A 22,729-nucleotide genomic window follows, 5' to 3' on the forward strand; every position below is an offset into this window, starting at 1 on the left:
CATCTCCTGGCCTTTCCCTTCTCTTCCGGGTTCCATTGAATTTCAGCTTCTTTCTTCCTGTGGCTTTCTCTCTCTCTCTCTCTGTCTGAATTTCACTCATCTCTCACAATTCTCATCTCTTAACTCAAGTAACCTCATCAAAAGGTCCTACTTATTGGCCTCTCTCTCTCTCAGCCAACACAACAAGCACACTCCCTCCCCTCCCCCTCTCTACATGGGACATGACTCCCAGGGGTGTGGACCTTCCTGGCAACTTGGGACAGAAATCCTAGAATGAGCTGGGACTCAGCACCAAGGGATTGAGAAAACCTTCTCAACCAAAAGGGGGAAGAGCTAAATGAGACAAATTAAGTGTCAATGGCTGAGAGATTTCAGAGTCAAGAGGTTATCCTGGAGGTTATTCTTACGCATTACATAGCTGTCACCTTTTTAGTTAAGGTATATTGGAAAGGCTGGAGGGAAGTGCCTGAAAATTTAGAGCTGTGTTCCAGTAGCCATGTTTCTTGAAGAATGTTGTATAATGATAAAGCTTTCACAATTGTGAAATTGTGTGTTATTGTGAAAATCTTGTGTCTGATGCTCCTTTCATCTACGGTATGGACAGATGAGTAAAATATATGGATTAAAAATAAATAAATAATAGGGGGAACAAATGTAAAATAAATTTAGTAGATTGAAATGCCAGTGATCAATGAAAGGGAGTGATAACGGGGTTAGAAAAAATTAGGGAAAACAAAGGCTAAAATATATTGGGTAGATGGAAATATTGGCAGTCAATGAGAGGGAGGGGTAAGGGATATGGTATGTATGAGTTTCTTTCTTTCTTCTTTTTACTTCTTTTTCTGAATTGATGCAAATGTTCTAAGAAATTATCATGTTGACGATATTGTGAGTTTTCAATTATATATCAAGAATGGAATGATCATACGGTAAGGATGTTTGTGTTTATATGTTCTTATGTTAAAAAAAATTAAACAATTAAAAAAAGAAAAGAATAAATATATTTACATACACATATGTAAAAAAAAAGGTCCTACTTACAGGTTGGACCACCCTACTCCCCACAGCAGTGACAATTTCTATGGAGGCATCTTCCTCAGTATGGAAGGCCTGGCCAACTCTTCTTTCCTCTCTGGGGAGGGACTTCCACACAAGAGGAAAGCCCATGGAGGAGAAGGAAGCAAGAGCTGATGAGTGAAGTGTTCTTAGGGGCCTGGGACAATAGGGCAACCTCCACCTCTAAGAGGTACATGTGTCTTGCCTCCGTAGCTGTCATGGCCACCCTGAGCACATGACTCTGGACTGGCTCTAGCCTGGTTTCCTGTTGTTGTAGTCGGGTAGCCCCTGTTTCCCAACTCCCTCTTTTTCTTGCTCGTGAGCTTGGGCATTGTCCTTCTTCCCTCAGGAGGACTGCTGTACAAGCTCTGAAAACTCTGGCAACATCTGGGGAAAATGACCCATTGGTTTCATCTGAACCCACTAAAAACCACAGCTCCTGTCTCTTTCAGCTAGTATGGTGTGGCTGCTGGCCCTGATGCTCAAAAAATTTCCAATGATTTGAAAGCATCCAGGGCACAATTACTTGCACTGTTCACTGCTTTGAGCTGTAGTCCAGAAATGAGGAAGAATGCAGCAGATTCTTATTTTTCACTTTTACAAGGGTTCATAAATTCATGGACTGAATCTACTCAAGAAGGCAAGTTACAATATATTCAAAATTTCAGGTGGACTGATACATTATCAGGACTGATTTCCAAGTTCCCAGAAGGATGTTGTTTTTTGATTAATTTCCATGGGACTTAATATTGCTTTATAGTATACCAAATATGTTTCAAGACTGGCTGGAAACATGAGAGAAGATGAAGCAAAAGAAGTTCATCCAAGCTTAAAAATTGCAGCTGAGATTCTTAAACATTTAAAGGAAAATCATATCCTGTAGCTTATTACACCTGCAGAAAAGGGAAGGGATTTAGAGGTACAGCTCTTAGAAGCCTATATTATCCAGTGTCAGACTGAAGTTCAAGAAGCAACAATTGCTCAAGCAATTGAACTAAAACCTGCTCCAGGATTAATTGCTGCAGTGGCATATGAAACAGCCAATTTCTATCAAAATGCTGATCATACTTTATCCAGCTTGGAGCATGCATTCTCTGTGAAAAGGAAAAAAAAAATCTTCATTTGAAAATGTGTTGCTACACTAGTTATGCTCACTGTTACCACGGTCAGACTAGTGGGCTAATAATAAATGTGGTTAGAGATCAGGTCTCTCCAAGAAGCAGAAAAATTTTATGCAAAGGCAGAAGCATTATGCAAAAGATATGGAGAAACCAAAGGATCTGGGTAAACAGTCAAAGCGTCAGGACACTTGCTCTGTAGGAAACTTGGAGGGCTTGTGAAGAATACCCTAGAAAAATGTCAGAGAAGAAACACATCTATTTAGTTTTAAAAAATTCCAACAGAAGTCCCACGACTGGAACGAATTATGGTCTTGTACGGCCTGGACCTTTAAAATTTCCTACTATAAGGGTGCACTGGACATCAGAAACCTGGGCTGCATTTGACCTCACCAAGAGTCCAAGGTGATACTTGGTGATAGTACCAAACCCAAATCGGAGGAAGTAAAACCTGTGAAAGAATCAGAAATCAAACCTCAAAAGGACACTGGAGTTTACATCTCCTAAAATACATAGATACCATGTGCACTTCAAATTTCTGTACTAGTAAAGAAGATAAAACTATGGAACATCATTTCAGATTCCTTAAAATGATTTCTCTGAAGACAATAAAATCATTTCTTATATTCAGAGGCAATCTGCTTTCAGTTTATCTGTTCTTGATTTTTAATATAGTAGAGATGTTTCATGCTTTGTTTCCAGGCTCTCCTTTTCAATCAGGACAACATTCGAAAGACTTTATTTATGCTCTAAAGGGTATATTTAAGAGTTGGGTCTTTTTTGAATTCTGGGTAGTATCTGGTTGATATCTTAAATCATAAATCTGAATCATGTGGTTTCAGATATTTTTTCTATCCTCACAAGGAAAAAGTTTCTTTTCTTTGCACGTTTTTGATACCAGAAGAATGACAGGAATCAGTTTTTAACAGAGATGTTTTGCCCCCTCACCATTATGTTAATTGTAGCACAAACTTGTTACGTTTTGAGTCATTTATCGTTTCTGTTGGAAAAAAGTCACTTGTGGTTAAAGATCAGAAAATCACTCATACCAAATCGCTTACATATATTAGAACATATAATTTACTGGAAAATCAGTATTTATAGGTATGTTGAACACATATAAGGACTTATTCCTATTCGGGTAACCCTGTGCTTCATTTTGGTCTAAATAAACCTACAGTGATTTTTACAAGTACCTTTTTTTTTAATGCTGTTTTTACTTACAGCACAGAAATTTATCACAGCTCCTAGTGTTTCTGTATGCGAGAAGACAGAATAAAAATTTTGAAGTCAGATGCTGCAGGATAGAAAGAAAAATCTTTAAATTTAAATGAGTTACGTTGTCCTGAATTACACTGATGGCTCTCTACATCTCTTTAAAAGAAGTCGGAGTAAAACGGCTTTGTTAGCCAATTTCAGTGCACATTGTTTTTATACATGCTTTTTAATATGGTTTTCTAATACACATATCCTGTCAGAATTGTATTGCTTTAGGCCAAAGACTGTAGCAAACACTTAGAGAACAAACACAGATACAGTATGATCTTAAACATAGATTGTAATGGTTAAAACAGAATTAGTTTAGTTCGTATACAAACTTAAGAAATAGGAGATGCAAAATACTTTACAAAAGTCACACATCTGTATGATCTCTGGGGACTTCAATTTTCCTATTATAAATGAGACATATGTTCACTTAATAAAAATAGTTGAAATAGTAGTCTGAATGTTGAGAGCTTACTATGTGCTAGGCATTCTGTACACAGCAACTCTATGAGAAATAAATAACATCATCCTGAGAAAAATCTGCACAAAGGGTCGATATCAGAATATGCAAGTAATTATAAGGAATAGATTATGCCTATCTGAATCAATATTGTGTTCAAATAAATGGTTATTGAAACCACATATCATAGTTTACACTCCTTAGGCTACATAGAATCATTGAGGCTTTTTTTTTTTTTTTTTTTTTTGCATGGGCAGGCATTGGGAATCGAACCCAGGTCTCTGGGATGGCAGGAAAGAACTCTGCCTGCTGAGCCACCGTGACCCACCCTGAGGTTTTGTTTTAATATATAGAAATGCTCTAAAACAAAAAAATGGTTTTTTTTTGTTAAAAAATTTATATTTTGACTAGTGCAGCTCCTAATATAACTTATGTGGACAGCTTCACTGAACACCGTAAGTACAAGGAACCTTGAGTAGGGCATAAGATTTTGTAGGTTTGTCCAGAGTGATGCACCAATAAATCCCAGAGTGATCTGAACAGTGAATAAAAAAATATTTGCAAAGTCCCCTTGGGGGAATGGTGAGAAAGTAGGAAAATTCAACTTCCCCAAGTGGAGATTTCTTGATATTCTCACAAGTAGTGGGGACAACCAAAGCAATAGGCTGAGCCCCCAATCCTGGGGTTTGTTCATATGAAACTTAACCCCACAAAGGATAACTTAAACCTACTTAAAATTAGGCCTAAGAGTCACCCCCAAGAGAACCTCTTTTGTTGCTCAGATGTGGCCTCTCTCTCCGCCAACACAATAAGCAAACTCACTGCCCTCCCCCTGTCTAAGTGGGACATGACTCCCAGGGGTGTGGACCTTCCTGGCAACATGGAACAGAAATCCTAGAATGAGCTGAGACCCAGCATCAAGGGATTGAGAAAACCTTGACCAAAAGGGGGAAGAGTGAAATGAGACAAATTAAATGTCAATGGCTGAGAGATTCCAAACAGAAAAAGAAAAAGAAAAAATACTTATATATATATATATATATATATATAAATGCTAATTCCTCCTGGCAGTGTCACATTTAAAATCTGAAACAGCATTTTCCAGAATAAGTAATTACTAAGCATACATTTAATTTTATTTGATTTTCTATAAAAAATATTTTATTCCATTTCACTGTATTTTGTGCAGTACTTTAATAAAATCATTGATTTGTTTGCTGTACGCCATTTACTGACACAACTTCAAACAGTATTTGCTTCCAGCTTATTGCTCTACCTATAGAACATATTTATCTTAGGTACTAGTTCTTAGTAAAGTTACTAAATTTTCACAATTGACATTTTTGTGGATTATAGTACCATATATAAAATTGAAACATATAATGTGTTCAGTGCTTCTGTAAAAGTCAATAATACTGGTATTACTTTAAATCAATGATTGGCACCTATGACATGGCAGATAATAAATATCCTATTGACTCAGCCAAGGTGACACCATGTGACTAAAATATCCCATTATATAATATTCTCTGAAATGACACTGAAAATTCTGGGGTTTTAATAAATACAAAGAAGTTGCATGAAGATTATAGTATAGAGAGATGTAACTATTTGTGATAACTGTTGCATGCATCTAATAATGTCATCTTTTTATTTATGGAAATAAAAAGTAATTTTACTTGGGGTGGGCCACAGTGGCTCAGCAGGCAGAATTCTTGCCTGCCATGCCAGAGACCCAAGTTCGAATACCAGTGCCTGCCATGCAAAAAAAAAAGTAATTTTACCAGGAAAAAGAAAAAGGTGCTACTTACAATGAGTTCATGCCCACAGGAACTGTTCAGATTTAAGAATACATTTTTCTTGGGTACATATATCTGCAAACTACCATCATGACCTGACGGACAATAAAACTATAAGCAATGGGTTCTCTTCCCTACCAAGGACAATTCACTTGTGCCTCTAGTGAACCAAAGTGCATAAATTAACTCCTTACTTCAGGCATCTGAGCCTTAATCAATAGTAAATACTAATTCAAACAAAAGTACATTCCCTAGAAATTAAATAATCCTTGGATGGGCTTGTTATAAAATGTTCTGGGATGACATTAAAAGTATTAGATAATTTTTCCTAACAACAGATAAATTTATTTTTATTAAAAAATAACTTAGACCCCTGCATCACAACTAGATTGATGTATTCAGACTCTCTATCTTAAGTCTACAGCAAATTGCCAGCAATTACTTTGCCATTTCCCAAGTTTACCCAATAGACTTTTGTATTACAAACAGAATTTCATATTCTGAACTGCAGCTACATTGTTAAAATGCAACATATTGAAAGACTATTTCCAAAGCAAATAAAGTCATCCACTGCCACGGAAAAGCAGGGATTATCATAAGAATATGAGTTAAAGCTCTACCAAAAATAGAGCTCTCCAAAAATACTAATCCCCTAGTATTATAGTTAACTATTTGTTTAAACACATTTAATCCACCAAAGATATTGTTATGATTGAGTTATTTATCCCTATGAATAAATGGTAATGGACTTGAATTTCCACAACACTTTTTTGACTCTTTAATTGAGAGTACAATAATTGGTATTTGGTGACAGCCCAGCAGAGGCTTTTCTGAAGTTTGTTTTTGCACAATGCATGAAAAAATAGTTTGATAGGAAGCTCAGCAGTGGCAATTAAGATTAGAGAAAGGGCTCAGGGAAAAGTATTTTAACTACTTATTAACTTTTAAAATATTGCAAACTCTTTAGAACCACTATTCACATAAAATCTGTATAGTAATTAGAGATCAGTCTTATTTTTTTATGATGGTAATTCTCCTGAGAATCTCCATTCTCCACCTGTGGCCATCCCTCACCTGGCTTCATCTGAAACTGCTGGAAAATGCTTCTTAAAAAGAAGCATGTTTAGCACTTCATCTACTCTTTGAGACCAGACGAAGGGAAGTATTTTTTCCAGAACATAAATTTTCTGCAGTACATAATCTAACTCAAATAAGTTGGATTATTATCTTTAAATAAGATCATTTAAACAATCCAAACACAGGGAGCCCAGAATAAGAAGGAAGGCCTTTAATCCCATATAGCTTAATGTAACGCCTGGATACATCCCAGAGTGTATTAAGCAGATGATCAAAAAGTATTGGCAAAGTCCCTTGAGAGATGGGAGAAAAAATACGGAACTATATTTACCACCAGGGAAACCACTAATACTATACAGAACATTAGGGACACCCAAATCACCCTTGTTCTTGAGGCTTGCTCTTGCGAACCTTATGTATATAGCAAAGAAGCTTAGCGTACCTATAGGTAGGCCTGAGAGTTACTTCCTGTGGACCTCTTTTGTGGCTCAGATGTGGCCTCTCTTAAGCCCAACCCTGCAAGTGAAACCATTGCGCTCCCCCCTCCATGGGACATGACATCCAGAGGTGAAAGTCTCCCTGGCACCATGGGATCAACAATGCCATCCTGACCAAAAGGAGGAAAAGAAGTGTAACAAATAAGGTATCAGTGGCTGAGAGAGTTGAAATAAAGTTGAAAGTCTACTCTGGAGGTCACTCTTTTAACACAAGCTTCAGTTAGACATTGCTACCTACCATGACTTGCCAAACCTGAACCAAAACCATTCCTGCCAATCCTAAAGAACACCTAGGGCATTATATAAGATTCTACAAAGGTTCCATGCACTAGGGTAACTTGCCAGAAACCTACAACCTCTAGACAGGTCCCTGGACCAGATAAATCCTGAAACGCAGAAGGGCCAGCCTCTCTAGAACATCAACTAGTTCCATCTCCCTATCCCATCTTACCCAACATGAAAAAGCTATAATGGGCATAGCCCAAATACCACTAAAGAGTGGAATAAAGATCAAAGTTGATGGTGAAGTTATACAGAGAAGGGAGGGTTTAACAAATGAGTATGACTCCTGAATCATTATATTGATATTTCTTTTAGCATCCAGTACTTAAGAGCAGCTGGAAGTAAAAATCTAAAATGGTGGCATTGTAACCCAGACTCTGAAATCTGTCCTACAGCTGATTTTTGCAATGCACTTTGAAATGTACTGCTTTTTGGATATAAGTTATTTTTCACAAAAAAGAAAAAAGTCATTTGTGATGATAAATGCACAGGTATATGAGGATATTGTGAACGATTGATTGTACACTTTGGATGACTACATGGTATGTGAATATATAAAATAGATCAATAAAGAATAAATAGTTTTTTTTAAAAAAGTACGGATAACCCTAATCCACCCCTGAGATTCTGTTGCAGCACATGGAGCCCAAAGGAACATACATGTGAAAACTGTGTTAATTGTTCTGACATACACCCAAATGTGCAGACCACTAGCCTAGGAAGACACCCTCCTCTGCTGGTCTATTTCACATGATAGTGCATACTTAAAATAATGTAAAAAACATAGAGCCTGGCACACTTACTACAATTCTAACTTTTAAATGAAGTGGCCTGGACTTAGCCCCTAGTTCTTTCTAATTCATAAGCCTTTACTCTGAATTTTAATCTTGCACTTCACAGTAGGAACCTAGGTTCAGTTGACCCTATCCAGCACTGGAAACTGAAGCCTAAGCCAGGAGTTAGCAAATGGATAACTCAGGGAAGGCGGGAAAGCTCATCCTAACAGGAGAAGGCCAACAAATGTGGCATTTATTCATAAATGTGAATAAAACGCAGGGCCTTGGGTTAGATGGGTACTTTCTTAGATGTTGCAGCACAAGCACAAGCCATGAAAGGAAAAATAGATAAATGGGACAACATCAAAATCTAAAACTCTTTAAAGGATTTAACTAAGAAAGTAGTAAGACAATCCACAGAATGGGAATAAATATTTGGAAACCATATATCTGATAAAGGTTTAATGCCCAGAAAATATAAAGAACCCCTACTACTGAGAAAAAAAAAAAATAGGAAAAGCATGTGAATAGACATTTCTCCAATGAAGATATACAGATGGCCAATAAATATGTGAGAAGATGCTCAAAGTCATTAGCCAGCAGGGAAATGCAAATCAAAACCACAATGAGATACCATCTCACACACACTAGGATGGCTGCTACTAGAAAAAAACATAAAACAACACTTGTCAGAGAGGATGTGGAGAAATAGGAACCCTCTTACAACGTTGGTGGGAACGTAAAATGGTGCAGCCCCTATAGAAAACATTTTGGTGATTCCTCAGAAAATTAAGTATAGAATTGCCATATTAACCCAGCAGTTCCCCTTTTAAGAATTGAAAATCGAATTGAAAGCAGGGACTCAAACGATATTTGCACACAAGTGATCATAGCAGATGTCATGGTCAGGTTCTTGTGTCAACTTGGCCAGGTGGTGGTGTATGGTTGTCTGGCTGGGTGAGTGTTTGCCTGTCTTTTGCTATGAGGATATTTCATGGACTTAAATCATGACCATGTTGGTGGCATCCACTATGGGGCATGTCTTCAACAATGAACGACGCTTAATCTAATCACCAGAAGGCTTTTAAGGAGGATTTAAAAGAGACAATCACTTTTCCTGCTTCAGTCAGCCAGCCTCTCCTGAGAGTTTGTTGAGGAACTTCATTGGAGTTGCCAGTTCACGGCCTGCCCTATAGACCTTGGACTCTACATGCCCACGGTTATGTGAGACATTTTAATAAATTTTATATTTACAGATATCTCTACTGATTCTGTTTCTATAGAGAATCCTAGCAAATACAACAGCATTATTCGTAATTACCAAAAGGTGGAAGCAACCCAATTGTCCATTTTCTAAAAAGGAATGGCGTTCTAAAGCATGCTACAACATCAACAGAAGTTGAGTGAAACAAGCCGGATGGACAGATATTGTGTAATTTCACTTATATGAAATATTTAGAACAACCAAATTCCTAGTGGCAGAAAGTAAGTGAGAAATTTCCAGGGGTTGTGAAGTGGAGAATGAGAAAAGTTAATGCTTAGTTGGTGTGGAGTTTCTGCTTGGGGTGATGGAAAACTTTTGGCAAGGAATGGTGGTGACAGAGGATACAACTTAGCATATTAACAGCATTGAATTGCATATTCAAAAATGGATTAAAGTAGAAATTTTAGGTTGTATATGGTATCACATACACGCTAACCAATTGAACTGTAAATACAAAGAGTGGACCTTCAGTGGACTGAAGTTAATAGCATAATTATAATAATATTGTTTCACTGATTATAATGATGGTCCCACACTAATGCAAAATATTAGTAATAGGGAAAACTGTGTGTGTAAAGGGAATATATAGAAACTCTGTACTTTCTGCATGATGCTGCTGTAAACCTATAACTGCTCCAATAAAAAAAAAAGATAAGAAGCATTTGACAATTATTGTGGTAATAATCAACACATTCAGGAATCACCCATGTAGGCTAAAACTAGTGGATGAGAGTTTGTTGAGAAACAGAATACATGTGTAGTCTCAAATTATCTTCCCACAAGATACTTATTAGTTACATAGGGAAAACTAATAACTTTAGAGTAGAGAAACCTGGTAGACAAATACCTCAATAAAGTGATTAAAATTTATCACCTATAATGAGAAAAACTGACACCAGATGCCTCCTGATAGAATACATTAAAAAAAGATACATCACTTCTGTGGTTTTTCCTGCCAAAAATGCAAAACCTGAATCTAAGCATGATAAATCCAAATCCAAATTAAAGGACATTCTATAACAGAAACTTCCTGTACTGTTTAAAACTACTAGAGTAATACAAAATAAATAATAAGCTGTTCCAGATTAAAGGATATAAGACAGCATGAGAATTTAATGCAGTAAGTGATTCCGAGACTGCATACTGGAGAAAAAAAAGAAATTATTAGGACAATTGGCAAGTTTTTAATAAGATCAGTAGATTAGGTAATTTTATCATATTAATGTTAATTTCCTGGTTTTTGGTCACTGACTGCGATTGTTATGAAAATGTCCTTAAATTTTACAAAATACATTCTGAAGTATTCAGGGGACATGGACAATATATCTGCAACTTACTCTCAGGAAAAAAAAATACTAATATGTATATACAGTGGTGCACTGGCAAATGTTTTAATAACTAGCTCTCCAAAACTGTGTGCGTGTGCATCTCTATATCTACATCTATATCTATATATGCACATACCCATACACACATTCATTTAGTATAAATTTGACTGATATGGGGTGGAATTATAACAAAATAAGGTATCAGTGGCTGAGATAGTTCAAACAGAATCGAAAGATTATTGTGAAGGCTACTCTTATGCAAGCTTCACTTAGATGTTGCTATTTAGCATTGTTTCTCAAAACCATTCCTGCCAACCCTAAAGAACACCTAGGGCACTATCTGAGATTCTACAAAAGTTCCATGTACTATGATTAACTTTCCAGAAATCTATAACCTCCAGATAGGTTCTAAGCCAGATAAGTCCTAAACCCAGAGAGGCTAGCCTCTCCAGAACATCAACTAGTTCCATCCCCCTATCCCATATTATCGACACCCCTCCCAACATAAAAAGGTTAGAATGAGCATAGTCCAAATATCCCTAAAGATTGGGAAAAAGAGCAAAGGAGAAGGAGGAGTTAGAGAACATAAGGTTTAACAAATGAGTGCTGAATCATTATACTGATATTTCTTTGTCTCCAGTACCTTAGAGCAGCCAGAAGTAAAAACTTAAAATTATGGAATTGTAACCTATGCTAAACCCTGAAGTCTGTTCTACAACTAATTGTGGCAATGTACTTTGAAATTTATTGCTTTTATGTATACATGTTAAAGAGAAGGAGTATAAAGAGAACATAGGATTTAACAGATGAATGCGACTGCTGAATCCTTGTATTGATATTTCTGCTGGTCTCCAGTGTCTCGGAGCAGCTAGAAGAAAAATCAAAAAATCGTGGAACTGGAACCCATGCCAAACTTTAAAAGCTGTTCTATAACTACTTGTTAAAATGTAGTTGGAAATTTATTGCTTTTTTGTACATATGTTATATTTCACAATAAAAAAAAAGCTAGGAAAGCAGTATGTGACAAGGGGTTACCAGGTAATAAGCTGCTCTCACCATCCTATAGGACTTCAGTGTCTCACCTGTAAAACTGGGAGGGTGTTTCTAGGCCCTTCCTGCTCTGACACTTTAACATACTGGTCTTAGACATCTGTGCCCAGACCGCCTGTGAGTGGAGACTATGAGTCTATACCACCTTCAAAAGTTGCCCCCCTTTATCATGGTGGCACACCTAACTTCACTCCTGCTAGCATTTGGCCATGCGTTGATATAAAGCAGCTGTTGCATGGCCCCACAGTGTATAGCAGTTTGGACAGGAAGTGAAATATCCCACATCCACTCAAAAATGCAAGGAAAATTTATTAACTCCATTACCATGGCTTCACAGTTTTTGCAAAGTGGCAGTTGGACTCTCCTGCTACACAGGAATTCGGAGGAGGTGTTGGTCACTGCCTCACCTGCCACTCGACTTTAACCTGGAGAGGCATGTCATGGCCCATGCCAATATGAAACCAGAAAGCTTCTAAGACAATCACTGTGAGTACCCCTTGAGGGCCACAATGGATATTTGTTACTTCAATGGTAACAAATATCCATTGAAGGTCCGCTGTCCTGGTAGGAGCCAGGTGCACATAAAGATAAGTCAACAAGAGTCTATCCGAGCACTTGAAATACTGAAAATCAGAAAATTTTTGAGCTACTTAGAAGTGGCCTTGGAGCTAGTTTCACCCAATCGGACAATCTGGTTAGAGACTTGCACACACACTGGCCAAGATTTCTTGCAGTTCAAGGCTGTAAGTTAAGGGTGTCAGATGTAAGGCAGGGATAATAAGTGCAGGAGGGTACAGGGGGATGGGTTATTCCTGAAATCCTCTGGACTTCCCTGCTCTCCCCAAAGAGAGAGGAACCTTGCCCCCCAAATCTTTAATTTCCAGAACAAATTCCCCGTCTGATTAAACCAGGTTTAACAGACAACCAAGATAAAAGGAGCAATGGGCTCCTTTGGGTCTTAGGGTTAGGAAAGGAGAAGAGGAGGTAGTGAGTTGAGAGGGAAGGTTTAATGAAATGAGATTCTTATGGTTCAAAAAAGAAGGTTTCAAAATCTTACAGTAGAATCTTTACACATATGGGTTTACAATTAGAGGCCCCCAAACAGTAATCAATCTTTGGCTGCCACCAACACAAATTAACTGTAGGGGAAGGAAAGAAACAGCAAGGAAGGGTTTGCCTTTGTTTTTTGTTGTTGTTATTGTTATTTTTCTCCTCTGGTCTACCTACATCTGTTTGTGAACTTAGCTCGTTCACTGAGGTGTTGTTGGCCTGTCCTTCCCCTTTGCTTTCCTTTACTACAATCCCCTTCACCTCTACTACAATCCCCCTCATTTCCCTTCCAGAGCTCTGGACACAGGGTTCAATGGGTGGATGGCAACAAATGAAACATCCACTAGATCAGACGTAGGGAGTAGGGTATGTTTGGCAAGCCACCAAGCTTGGCTCTCTCAGAGGTTCTGGAAAGGGAGATAAAGTGTGCTTTTTGCGGTGAAACGTTTGCGGACTTTGTATCAAATTCATGTTGCAGACAGCTCTGTGAAGCGGCTGGACACAAAGCAGAATCGTGTCCTGTTCACTGCCAAGTCTCAGCACCCGCCACGGAGCAGAGCAATTACACAGCCCCAGCCTTTCTATGGAGTCTGGAGAAGGAAGCTGCAGGAGATCTGGGAGAGGTGCCTGTACCCTGCCCATAGTGGTCACGCAAGTGACGTGACAGTGTGGCTAAGACATCCCACCACCATCCCCCTCCCCACTACCCACACCCTGGGTGATGGACCAGCCCAAGCAATTCGGGACCCTCCAATTTCTAGTCTGCAGAGACCTGCAAGCAAATCATCCTCATTTCTGAAGTTTAATGAACACAGGCTGGCTAGAGCACTCTAAGGTGCTTGCACCCATTGGTACGAGAATAGACTCCTCTCAAAGCCAAGCCTGTGGGAAGCCCTAAGGTGGAGAATGGGCCATTGAGAGATCATTATGGCTCACATATCCAGACTCCAGGAGACCTTGTGATAATCCACTTAAAGGCAGAGTTGAAGGTGACCTTTGGGGCACCTCTCCCACTACAGTGTCTAAGCCTCCAAGACGTCTGCTGTTAGATCAGGCCCAGGTCTTGGCAAAACCCAAACACCATCTTTCTTCCAAGTCTGCAGCTTCCTGAAATCAACTGGATTAGACTGCTTCATTCATTTTGTTCAGATTAAGATATCATGGCCTTGGGTGGGCAATGGTGGCACAGTGGCAGAGTTCTCACCTGTCATGCCTGAGACCCGGGTTCGATTCCCGGTGCCTGCCCATGCAAAAAAAAAAAAAAAATAGAAATAAAAAGATATCATGGCCTTGTTAAACTGCACAGGCTTCACCTGTTAGCACTTTGCAAGAGCTGATTTTGCAGGAAGAGTTTGCTGTCACTCAGCAAAGGAGGACAAGAGAGAGACAGGTATGCTTTGTTAAAGAGGCTGAGGAAAGGGAACTTTGTAAAAAGAGGGAGGAGGAGAGAGAACAGGATAACAAAGAAACTGGATAAAAGAAGAAAAAGATCAAAGCAGAATTAAGGTAAAGGAATGACATTGCTAAGGGTAAGCTGTTTACTTCCCATTTTTGCCAGTGTCAAACATTAAAAACTGAATACCCTCCCAGCAGCTGGTAAATTTCTCTTCCCTTCACTTGAAGTGGTATTTGGAAGTTATTCTTACTTGTGCCCTGAATAAAGCATATTAAATAAGTGTCTGTAAGTCTCAAAGGCCTAGAGGAACTTCAGATCCACTCGAAACTGGCCCCAAGTCCCTCCTTCTACAGAGTCAAAGTCAGAGTCAGAGTTGCAGTCACTTCCCATGACAAAGTTGACCCCATGGGTGACCTGCACCCACATCCTAATTGGTGTCAACAGGTCATTGGGAAAGAGAGAGTGACATGGAGATGAGAACGATCATGGAAGGTAAAACTCTCTACCTTGTTACAATCTATTCAGGACAATGACTTTTGCTGCATCTTTAAAAACTTACTATAAGAATGTCACTCTCTCCAAATCCACAATAACTCTCTCATGGCTTTATCAACTGGCTTAATCCAAGCCTCAATTCCTGCTGATTTTCAACCTCTTCCACAATTCATCTCATCTCTTACTGGTCCTCAGTCAGTTCATGTAGTTTGGTTCCACAAAATGTTGTTGTCTGGGTGTTTTCACCAGCTGTTCCAACTACCTAAAATACCTTCTTTCTAACCCATTCAAATTCTTTCCTCCCTCTTACAGGATCTGGCTCATGCCTCTATGTCTTATGCACAGACTATACCAGCTATTACAACCCTCATCCTCGTTCCCGTCTCTGAGATCTGTTGTCTGAACACCAGAATTCAGCATTTTCTCCATTCAATATCAAATGAGCTCTTTTGAGAGTCAGAACACTAGGCTCTCCAGTGTGTCTTGTTCATAAAGCTTGCCTGGCCTACTGGATGGTACATTTCATAAGGATGAGACTATACATGCCTTCTCCACGCCTCTGCACATGACACAGTGGCAGGGTTGAAATAAAGAATTCATTGTTTATCATTGCAAATTTAATAACAAATCATAAGAACGAAGCCAAACAAGTTGGGGTTAAAGTAATTCAGAACATAGGGGTAAGGAAGACAGTGTCTATATTTTAGAACCACACATACTCTTTGAGACCAAGGGAATAAAGGTCTATTTGGTCTGGAACTGAAATTTTCTGTAGTGCATAATCTAATTCAATCTAACTGCATATCTCATTTGAACAATTGAACCACAGGGAGCACAGAATAATAAAGAGGTCCCTTAATCCTGTATAAATAATTGTAATGCCTGGATACATCCTAGAATATATTAAACAGACAATCAAAAAGTATTGGCAAAGTCCCCTGAGGAAGGGGAGAAAGAATACAGAACTATTAAACCCTACCATCTGGGAATCCCCTGATACTGTGTTAAACTTTAGGGACACCAAATCAATAGGCCATGCACTCGATCATGAGGCTTACTCTGGTAAAGCTTATGTAGTAGCGGAGAAGCTTAGACTACCTATAGGCACGCCTAAGAGTTACTTCTAGAGGACCTCTTTTGTTGCTCAGATGTGGCCTCACTCTCTCTAAGCCAACTCTGCCAGTGAAATCATTGCTCTCCCCACTATGTGGAACATGACATCCCAGGGTGAAAATCTCCCTGGCGATGTGGGAGATGACTCCCAGGGATGAATCCAGCTCTGGCACTGTGGGATCAACAATTCCATCCTGACCAAAAGGTGGAAAAGAAGTGTAATTAATAAAGTATCAGTGGCAGAGAGAGTTCAAATAGAGTCGAGAGGCTACTCTGGCGGTTGCTCTTAGGCAAACTTCAGGTAGACCTTGCTACATAACATAACTGACCAAGCCCCAACCAGAACCATTCCAGCCAATCCTAAAGAACATGTAAGGCAATATATAAGATTCCACAAGGGTTCCATACACTAGAGTGACTTTCCAGAAACGTACAGCCTCCAGATGGGTCCGTGGTCCCGATAAGTCCTGAAACCTAGCCCGGCCTCTCCAGAACTTCAGATAGTTCCATCTCCTACCCCATATAAGTGACAGGCCCTTCCAATGTGAAAAATTTAGAATGACCATAGCCCAAACACCCCTAAAGAGAGAGATGGAAAGATCAAAGGTGATGGTGGAGCTATATAGAGAAGATAGGATTTAACAAATGAATATGAATGCTGAATTATTATATTGATATCTCTTTTAGTCTCCAGTATTTTAGAGCAGCAAGAATTAAAAACCTAAAATTGTGGAATTGTAACCTATGTCAAACTCCGAAATATGTTCTACAACTAATTGTGGTGCTGTGCTTTGAAATTTATAGCTTTTTTGTATATATGTTACTTTTCACAAAAAAAAAAAAGAAGGAAAAAAGTTGATTGTGACGATAAAAAAATTTTTTAAGCCCTTTAGCCTCCTATTTTCTGGAGCAGCTAGAAGGAAAATTATGAGAGGATCATATCATAGCCCATGACAAACTCTGGGATCTGTCCTGTAACTACTTGTTGAAGAGTGCTTTGAAAACTATTGCTTTTTTATTTCTTTGCTTTGTATATATGTTATACTATACAGTAAAAAAAGTTAAAAATAAAAAAAAGAAGGTAAAAAATTTAATAACAAATTAGATACAGTAATGAAAGCACTTTAATATCTGAGAGTTTGAGTGAGATTTCAAGAGTTCAAGAGTTTGAGCATAAGCATTTTCTTATGTAAAGTTCATCCTGTACCCTCTCACTATCCTCCAAAACAAATCCTTAGGATGCATAATGGAAGGGGAAAGGCAAGGAATTAAGATGGGTACTTTGGAAGAAAAAAAAAAGTAGTTCTGAGTTTCCAATATTCATCTGAACTCAGGCAGACTGTAGGCAGGATGTTCGTGGCTTTGGCAAGGGAAAGAGTTTGAGAACAGAAAAGATGGGCTGCGAATCATTCCATATTACAGCTTTGATCACCACACTTGAGCTCATTCTCTTGCAACAGTCACAAGATATGCTGTTTCATCCAACCATCCATGTACAGTTTACAGCTGTATCTTCACAATTTGAAAAACACACCCTGCAGATCCAATGGGTTCTGCTTTCAATGCATACCATTTTGGAATGCTTGATTGCAGTTGAGTTTTCCTACTAGAGCTGTCCGCTCTTTAGTGCCAATGAGTTCATACATTAAATGGACTCTGAGTAAATATCATTACGTGAGATTTAAGATACCTTTTTTTTCTCCAAAAGAAACCAACTCATGAAAATTTCATCAAAAGGAAACAGAAAATCAAGGGCAGGATGTAAAAATGTGACGAATCACATAAGCAAATGTGTTAAGTGGGAACTTCCTAAAGGGTTTTTACTGTCTCTGGTTATATATTCTACTTATCACCAAAATTGAGACTAACGAGATTCTGTTTTCCTTAGCAGATCTCCTGAATGAAGGAACCAAAAGAAGCAGTGTTCAGTGTGTGCCTTCTGGAGACTGTTCTGGGCATACTCACCCCTCTTCAACCCACTTCAAAGTACAGGTAATACTGGATCAAGCCTGAAGGATCTGGCAGCAACAAAAGGTGTTGACTACTCCAATGAAAGGGCTACTTAACCCAAGCACTGTGCACATAGAGGTCTTTTTGCCCCTGCTTCTGTTTGCCCAGCATCCATGCCAGGTCAAGCCCTGCAAATGAGCCCCTTATATCCCCAGAAAAAGGGCAAGGCAGGCCCAGGTGAGAAAGAGCCCATGTTTAGACTTCCACAATCCATCATGCCAAAGGGCAACCAAGGAAAATATTCAAAGGACATCTAAACCAGGGCAAATAGGCCAGAAGGCAAACAGCCAAGATGTGCCAAAGGATCGTAGGGGCTTTCGACACTCCAGCAGCTAGCTGTTGGAAGAATAACTTTCCTTTTCTCTCTTTCCTCCTTCCGAGTCCTGCTTCGGTAACTCTGATACAGAGAGATCTTCTGACAGCAGTTGTGCTGATAACACTGGGTCCTTACAAAGCTCAGAGCTTGTGGGCACAGTTGAAAGGTAAATGATCTGAACGTGAAGACAGATTTGTAGTTTTTATAGCATAGCTAACATCCAAGGATTCTATTTTTAATCTACCAGGATTAAAACAAAAACAAGCAACAAAAACCAGAGTGTGTGTTCCTATTTTATTTCCTAAAGATCAGTGATTACTGAACTTCTTGAGAATAAGGATTCCTTTTAGGTCAAATATTGTCCTCTACCCACCAGGTGATGGTAAGTGCATTTTCATTTCCTTTGCAAAGAAAGCATACAATGTCAAAAGGTTATTATATATTAAATTATTATTTCATAATAAATATGTATAGTAGCACAGCCTGTACATACATTTGAAAAACTTATGTAAAAGACATCATTCATTCATCTCCCCTGTCAATGCCTCCCTCTTTTCCCTCATCTGCTCTTTCAACCTCACAGGATGCCCCAGGTCTACAGCTCAGAAATCCCAGAACTAGTCTGCTGAGCAAACAGAAGTTTAGGAAGGAGAATGTTATTTGATATGTAACTCATCTCCACTTGTCCAACCCCTCTTTCTAAAATCAGAGACCAGAAGCCCAGAAGACACTAGAGGTACAAGGAATGGTGGAATCTGCCCCAGATGCCCAGACTTCCTGGTTCCCACCAGGTCTGGTGGAGAACAGACCTAGGAGGCCAAAGAACTGGTTTTCAGTGTTGGTTTCTCAAGAACAGAATGAGCACATGAAATCTGAGTTTCTCCATTAATAAATCTGTAAATAACGTGTGATCCCCACCCCCAACCCCAATGGAGTAGTTTGGTTCATACTGAAATAGCTAAAGCTTTCAGCTGAATTTTAGCCAACGTGGAAGGGTAAAGTAGGACAGTGAGAGCACCTGCCTTCCATCAATACCAACGTTAGCTACTGAAATAAGAAGATCAGCAATGCAGACTTTGATCCCGTCTTGAGCAGGGACTCAATTAGCATTTAATGAATGAATGAGAAGGAAAAAAACTACCATGCCCAGCACCTGGACGACCACATGGGGCTGTCTGAGCTTTTTTTGCACAGGTTCCGTGGCTCCCAGGGTTGGGGGCACTGGGGCCTCTGGACAAATTTGGTCTTGAGGCTGGGTGAGACCAGGCCACGCCCACGCTCACTCCCCATCTTTCACCCAGGCAGGTCCCAAAACACTTGTCAAGCCAGGCTGATGGATGGGCCCGGAATGGCCTCGTTTGCTGCTGGGGCGCGGCGCGGCAGCTGTTTAACAGCCTGCGAGTGACCCTGGTCAGCACTTTCAAGGCAGGAAGCACAGAAGAATAGAGTGTCCACTTAAAACCACCACAAAGGCAGTGGGAGGAGGAACTTCCTCCCCTTGTAAACGGGCCAGGACTCCAGTCATTTTAATTACACACTCACACACACACACACACACACAAAGGAGGAAGAGGTGGGGCCCAGGGGGATATGGGGAAGGGAGGATTAATGGAATAAAGATTGCTCTCCTGCAGTCCCAGCTTGGCCCCTCATTCCCCAAGAAGATAGTAGGAGCCTGTGGTTCGGTGTGCCTTGCACCCAGAGATAAGGCAACGTGAACTCTCCACCCCAGGATTTTTGTAACAACATCTCAGCCAGCGCTAGTTTCCAGCTTCAGGAGTCTTCAAGGCATCCTTTGATTGATCTCCTTAGGGGAACGATTCATGCATTACATATTTCCACAGTCCATAAACGCCTCGGCACAACCTGGAACCACCTCTTTCTGGGCCCTGCTCTTCCCAGATGACCCCATTCAACTCACTCAACCCATTTCTCTGCAGCCCAGATGTCACCATTGAAAGAAGGGGAAAAAAGGAAGTCAAACTCAAGTGGCCTCCCCCTGCCTGCCTTGGCAGAGCTGACATTTGTTTAAATGTTGTGGGTGGAACCGTAGAGGGGAGATGTGGGAAGGTCCCTGCAGAACCGAATCTTCCTATACACATTTTCTGCTTCCCCTTCATCCTCCCCACCTGTAGTGTGAGGCACTCTTGGGTCTTGTGCCTCTTCCCAGCCAAGTGTAGAGAAAATATGTAAAGTACTTGCCTATCAATTGCTGGGGTTCTGAATGCAGAGGTGTGTGGAGGCTGGTCCACATTTTACAAGATCTGCAACTTATGCAGTTGTACAAATGCAAAGCATATATAGAATTATGAACGCAAAATAGGTGTGGGACCTTGGAAGGTGCCCATATGTGTAAAGGGCCCCTTAGTTCCAGATAAATCTGCATGTGGGCATGTCTATGTACATAAAGGCTCTTCTCGCGTTTCTGCTCGAGGAGGCTCAAGGGCCAAGATGAGAAGTAAACCTGACCCTAACAGGCAGTGGGGTTAGAGAACCATTCATACAGTAGGATGAGTCAACAGGAACTGTCCTTCCAAGTCTCTGTTTCGTTTTTTTTTTTGTTTTTTTAGCTTCCTCCTAAATGCTGCACAAATGGATGGAGATATCTGCTGAGTCTGAGCCAAGTAGTGCTTTCATTGGAAAAGCTGTGATATGTCCACATGGCCTGGTTTGCAATGAACCCAGCTCTCCTAATGAGTCCCTGGCTTGAAGACATGCAGGTTAGTGCTAAATCACTTACCTAGGTAGGCATACGTGATAAGACAAAAACTTATCCAGTGCCAGCTGAATGCAGTGTATTGAACAAGGAGCTGTGGAAGACGAGTAGAAGCAGAAGTAATAATCACCCTTTCTCCATGCAAAAGCTAAAGCTCTTGGCCCAGGGACTGTAGAACTTTGTGATGCTGCATTGTGACGCCATTCCTGGGGTGATTCAGAGAAAAGGGCAGGGGCTTAGCCCTCCAAAGACTTAACTTCTAAGCCCAGTGATGGGCCTCTGTGATGTGGACAAGTCAGAAGTTTACTCTGGGCCTTGATTGCTTCATCTGTGAAATGAAAACCCTGAAACACATGTCCAAACCTCTTCTCACTCTGTGAAAACGTCAATATTCTCATCTAGGGATTAACTTTATTTACATGAGGCATCACATTCCTTAGACAATCATCAGAGCCTACCCCTCACTTGTCCCATTTTCCAAGGCTTCCACAACCCTGATCCCCACATCTGCCCCAACTGGACATCTATCAGATTCAAACCGCAAACAAACCAAGAATTTAGAAATGAAATGGGAAGGCAGGAGACTAAGTGCACCAGTTTTCAAAAGGGCTTATTGAGAAATGAGAGAGAAACAGGGATGAAAGAACAGGTGAGGAAAAGAGACCAAGCATCCACCTCTTTCAAAAAACTTCTCCTGTTAGGGCTGAAATGGCCATGTACAGCGAGACATGAGAAAAAGAAGATACAGTCCAAGGAGGACACACCAGGTATGAGAGGAGGTGCCAACAGTCCCTGAGCTTGAGAAGGTCTGGAGGTGATGACTTTGACCAAATAAGATGAGCAGGTCCCTGTGATGACAAGGAGGAGAGGGAACATTTCCAAGTCAGAATCTGCCCCAACTACCCTCCTTCCTCTCAAAATACACTAAACTCAGTCTACTCCCAAGTCCCTTAGGCAAATCCTCCATAGACCCCAGTGTATGCCTAGTCCCATGAATCAAAAAGGAAGTAAGAAAACCTCCAGTTTGTTTCTGCTCTAAGACTCCTAAAGCCAAGCTCCCTCCCAGTAAGCTCATTCTTCCTCCATCCCCTGGTTTATCTCACAAGCTCCTTTTCCCTCTTCCCCTCAACTTCAGAATGATCCTTCTGCTATATATGACCCCAGTGTGCATGTGAGCTTTCTTTTCCACAGTAAGGGACATGTAAAACCATTTCTGTCCCCCCTCTCCTCTCCTTTATTCTTTAATGTTTTGGGTCCCATCTTGCTCTAAGCTCATTCTCCATCTCTCCTTCCCCCTTATCCCACTGCCCACTGCAAATAATGGAGTTCCTTGGAAAGAACACTTCTTGGGGTGTTTAATGAACAGTTTAGATCATGACCCTAACCCAAGGCCCCCTGTGATTGCAGTTTGTGCAAATCTGATGTCATGGTCTAGTGTCAGGTTAAATCATATGAAATTGCCATTATTCAACGATTTTGACATTCAAAAACAATGACAATTACATGAGGTGCAGTCTAATAAACAAGCCCAGTAAACAAATATTATGAACATATTATTCACCTATTCTTTTCCCAAACAATACATACATCCATCCCTGTTGTGACAATCAATCATGTCTCCAGATATTGCCAAATGTCCATTGGAGGTAGGGTGCAAAAT

General features: G+C 40.0%; 1 long non-coding RNA gene and 1 pseudogene across 2 annotated transcripts in view; one reads left to right on the forward strand and one right to left on the reverse strand.

The window, feature by feature from the left end:
• LOC143669163 (uncharacterized) overlaps positions 1–22,729 on the reverse strand; it is a 209,256-nt gene that overhangs the window by 26,660 nt on the left and 159,867 nt on the right. The window lies entirely within an intron of this gene.
• On the forward strand, positions 1,453–2,681 carry LOC143669146 (BRO1 domain-containing protein BROX-like; annotated as a pseudogene).

This window comes from Tamandua tetradactyla, chromosome 25, assembly GCF_023851605.1.
Source record: "Tamandua tetradactyla isolate mTamTet1 chromosome 25, mTamTet1.pri, whole genome shotgun sequence".
Lineage (NCBI taxonomy): Eukaryota > Metazoa > Chordata > Mammalia > Pilosa > Myrmecophagidae > Tamandua > Tamandua tetradactyla.